The sequence below is a fragment of the Vigna radiata genome, unplaced genomic scaffold, assembly GCF_000741045.1.
Source record: "Vigna radiata var. radiata cultivar VC1973A unplaced genomic scaffold, Vradiata_ver6 scaffold_273, whole genome shotgun sequence".
NCBI lineage: Eukaryota > Viridiplantae > Streptophyta > Magnoliopsida > Fabales > Fabaceae > Vigna > Vigna radiata.
In genome coordinates, this window is record NW_014543808.1 from 162,240 (window position 1) to 167,037 (window position 4,798).

A 4,798-nucleotide genomic window follows, 5' to 3' on the forward strand; every position below is an offset into this window, starting at 1 on the left:
GTATAGGGTATAGGGTTTAGGATTAAGGGTTTATGGATTAGGGTTTTGGGTATAGGGTTTAGGATATAGTTTTTAGGGTTTAGGGTTTAGGGTTTGGGTATTGGGTTCAGGGTTTAGGGTTTATGGTTTAGGGTTTACAGTTTAGGGTTTAACGTTTAGGGTTTAGGGTTTAGGGTATAGGGTTTAATGTATAGTGTTTAGGGTTTAGTGTATAGGGTATAGGATTTAGGGTATAGGGTTTAAGGTTTAGGGATTAGGGTTCACGGTTTAGTGTATAGGGTATAGGGTTTGGGATTAAGGGTTTATGGATTAGGGTTTTGGGTATAGGGTTTAGGATATAGTTTTTAGGGTTTAGGGTTTAGGGTTTACGGTTTACGGTTTAGGGTTTAATGTTTACGGATTAGGGTATATGGTTTAGGGTATTGTGTTTAGGGTTTAATGTATAGAGTATAGGATTTAGGGTTTAGGGTATAGGGTTTAGGGTTTATGGTTTAGGGATTAGGGTTTAAGGTTTAAGGTTTAGGGTTTAGGGTTTAGGGTTTACGGTTTTGGGTTTTGGGTTTACGGTTTAGGCTTTAGGGTTTAGGGTTTAGGTTTTAGGGTTTCGGGTTTACGGTTTAGCGTTTATGGCTTAGTGTTTAGGGTTTCGATTTAAGGTTTAGGGTTTAGAGTTTAGGGTTTAGGGCTTAGGGTTTACTGGTTATGATTCAGGGTTTAGGGTTTAGGGCTTAGGGATTTAGGGTTTAAGGTGTAGAGTTAAGGGTTTAGGGTTTAGGTTTTAGAGTTTAGGGTATAATGTTTAGGGTATAGGGTTTAAGATTTAGTGTTTAGCGTTTAGGGTTTAGGGTTTACGGTGTAGGGTTTAAGATGTAGGTTTTAGGATTTAGGGTTTTGGATTTAGAGTTAAGGGTTTAGGGTTTATGGTTTATGGTATAGTGTTTAGGGTATAATGTTTAGGATTTAAGGTTTAGGATTTATGATTTAGGGTTTAGTGTATAGGGTATAGTTTTTACAGTTTAGGATTTAGGGTTTTGGGTTTACGGCTTAGGTTTTAGGGTTTAGGGTTTAGGGTTTAAGGTTTAAGGTTTATGGTTTAGGGTTTAGGGTTTAGAGTTTAGTGTGTAGGGTGTAGGGTTTAGGGCTTAGGGCTTTGGGTTATGAGTTTAGGGATTAGGATTTAGGGTTTAGGATTTAGGGTTTAGGGTTTATGGTTTAAGGTTTAGATTCTTGGATTTAGCGTTTACGGTTTAGCTTTTATGGCTTAGGGTTTAGGGTGTAGGATTTCGATTTAATGTTTACGGTTTAGGGATTAGGGTTTAGGGGTTAGGGTTTACTAGTTATGGTTTAGGGTTTAGGGTTTAGGGTTTACGGGATTAAATAATTTAATTATTTGTGAATTTTAATTATTTTTTGGTCAATGATTTAGTTGACTTTGTACATAGTGTTGTGAAATGTGTACGGTTGTAGTGGTATGGTTGTGAGAGCGACTGTTTTGTTATTTCCTTTGAACTTTGTCGAGCGGTTGATTTTCGTATTGTGATGTTGCAGTTATGAGTTGAGTATTGAGAAATAAGTTGATGTAACGACTGCTATTGTGTTTGATGCGATGGTATGATGTTAAATTATACACTATGATATGTTCTTAGTTAAGGTTTAGGGTTTAGAGTTTAGGGTATAGTGTATAGGGTATAATGTTTAGGGTTTAGAGTTTCAGGTTTAGGATTTAAGGCTTAAGGTTTAGGGTTTAGGGTATAGGGTTTAGGGTTTAGTGTGTAGCGTTTAAGGTTTAGGGTTTAGGATTTAGGGTTTAGGATTTAGGGTTTAGGGATTATGATTTAGGGTTTAGGGATTAGAGTTTAAGGTTTAGGATTAAGGTTTTGGGTATAGGCTTTAGGGTATAGTTTTTAGGCATTAGGGTTTAAGGTTTAGGATTTAGGGTTAAGTGCATAGGGTATAGGATTTAGGGATTAGGGTTTAGAGTTTAGGGTATAAGGTTTAGGGTTTGGGTTTAGGGTTCAGGGTTTAGGGTTCAGGGTTTGTGGTTTAGGGTTTACGATTTTGGATTTAGCGTTTATGGTTTAGGGTTTAGGGTATAGTGTTTAGGGTTTAGGTTTTAGGGCTTAGGTTTTAGTGTATAGGGTATAGGAGTTAGGCTTTAGGGTATATGGCTTAGGGTTTAAGGTTTAGGGATTAGGGTTTAATGTTTAGGGTTTAAGGTTTAGGGTTTAGGGTTTAGGTTTTAGGTTTTAGGGTTTAGGGTTTAGGGTTTACGGTTTAGTGTTCATGGCTTAGTGTTTAGGGTGTAGGGTTTAGGGTGTAGGGTTTCGATTTAAGGTTTAGGGTTTAGGTATTAGGGTTTAGGGGTTAGTGTTTACTGGTTATGGTTTAGGGTTTAGGGATTTAGGGTTTAGGGTTTAGGGTTTAGAGTTAAGAGTTTAGGAATTAGGTTTTAGAGTTTAGGGTATAGGGTTTAAGGTTTAATGTTTAGCTTATTGGGTTTACGATTTAGGGTTTAGGATTTAGGCTTTAGGGTTTAGGGTTTAGGGTTTAGAGTTAAGGGTTTAGGGTTTATAGTTTATGGTATAGTGTTTAGGGTATAGTGTTTAGGGTATAGTGTTTAGGGTTTAGGGTTTAGGGTTTAGGGTTTAGGGTTTAGTGTATAGGGTATAGGGTATAGGGTATGGTTTTTACGGTTTAGGGTTTTTGGTTTTGGGTTTTGGGTTTTGGGCTTAGGTTTTAGGGTTTAAAGTTTAAGGCTTAGGGTTTAGGGATTAGGATTTAGGGTTTAGGGTTAAGGGTTTAGGATTTATGGTTTAGGGTTTAGGGTTTATGGTTTAGGGTTTGGGGTTTAGGGTTTAGCGTTTACGGTTTAGGGTTTAGGGTTTAGGGTTTAGAGTTTAGTGTTTAGGGTTTAGGGTTTAGAGTTTAAGGCATAGGGCTTAGGGTTTACGGTTAAGGGATTAGGGTTTAGGGTTTAGCGTTTAGGGCTTAAGGTTTAGGGTTTAGGATTTCGGATGTAGGGTTTAGATTTAAGGTTTTGGGTTTAGGTTTTTGGGATTAGGGTGTTGGGTTTAGGGTTTTGGGTTTACGATTTAGGGTTTAAGGTTTAGGGTTTAGGGTTTAGGGTTTAGGGTTTAGAGTTAAGGGTTTAGGGTTTTTTGTTTATGCTATAGTGTTTAGGGTATAGTGTTTGGAGTTTAGGGTTTAGGGTTTAGTGTATGGGGTATAGGGTATAGTTTTTATGGTTTTGGGTTTAGGGTTTTTGGCTTCCGTTTTAGGGTTTAGGGTTTAAGGTTTAGGGTTTAGAGATTAGGAATTAGAGTTTAGGGTTAAAGGTTTAGGATTTATGGTTTAGGGTTTAGGGTTTATGGTTTATGGTTTAGGGTTTAGGGTTTAGGGTTTATGGTTTAGAGTTTAATGTTAAGGGTTTAGGGCTTAGGGTTTAGGGATTAGGGTTTAGGGTTTAGTGTTTAGGGCTTAGGGTTTAGGGTTTAGGATTTGGGATGTAGGGTTTAGATTTAGGTTTTGGGTTTAGGGTTTAGGGATTAGGGTTTATGGTTTAGGGTTTTGGGTTTACGATTTAGGGTTTAGGGTTTAGGATTTAAGGTTTAGGGTTTAGGGTTAAGGGTTTAGAGTTTAGGGTTTAGGGTTTAGCGTTAATGTTTAAGGTTTTGTGTTTAGGGTTTAAAGTATAGGGTTTAAGGTGTAGCGTTTATGGTTAAGAGTTTAGGGTTTTGGGTTTAAGGTTTTAGGTTTAGGGTTTATGGCTAAGGGTTTAAGGTTTAGGGTTTAGGGCTTTGGGTTTAGGGTTTAGGGTTTACGATGTATGGTTTAGGGTTTATGGTTTATAGTTTAGGGTTTAGGGTTTAGGGTTCATGGTATAGGGATTAGGGTTTAGGATTTGGGGTGTAGGGTTTAGAGTTTGGGGATTAGGGTTTACGGTTTAGGATGTATGGTTTACAGTTTAGGGTTTAGGGTGTAAGGTTTAGATTTTTAGGTTTAGGGTTTAGATTTTTAGGTTTAGGGTTTAGGATTTGGGGTTTATGGTTTAGGGTTTATGGTTTAGGGTTCATGGTTAAGGGTTTAGGGTTTAGGATTCGGCATTTAGGGTATAGGGTGTAAGGTTTAGTGTTTAGCGTTTAGAGTTTTCGGTTTAAGGTTTAGGATTTACGGTTTAAGTTTTAGGGTTTAAATTTAAGGGTTTAGGGTTTATGGTTTTGGTATAGTGTTTAGGGTAGAAGGTTTATGGTTTATGGTTTAGTGTATAGGGTATAGGGTATAATTTTTGTGGCTTAGGGTTTACGGTTTCGGGTTTAGGGTTTAGTGTTTAGGGCTTAGGGTTTAGGATTTGGGATGTAGGGTTTAGATTTAGGGTTTTGGGTTTACGGTTTAGGGTTTAGGGTTTATGGTTTAGTGTTTTGGGTTTTGAGTTTGGGGCTTAGGTTTTAGGGTTTAGGGTTTATGGTTTAGGGTTTAGAGATTAGGAATTAGGGTTTAGGGTTAAGAGTTTCGGATTTATGGTTTAGGGTTTAGGGTTTAGGGTTTAGGGTTTAGAGTTTAGTGTTTAGGGTTTAGAGTCTAGGGTTTAGGGCTTAGGGTTTAGGGTTTAGGGTTTAGGGATTAGGGTTTAGGGTTTAGGGTTTAGGGTTTAGGGTTTAGGGTTTAGGGTTTAGGGATTAGGGTTTAGGGTTTAGGGTTTAGGGTTTATGATGAGTCAATATTTTATTGATTTCGCTTAGTTTATTGTGCTAGAATTAATCAGGGAATTGTGTTTATTTGTCCGGTATTTTCCCGTTTT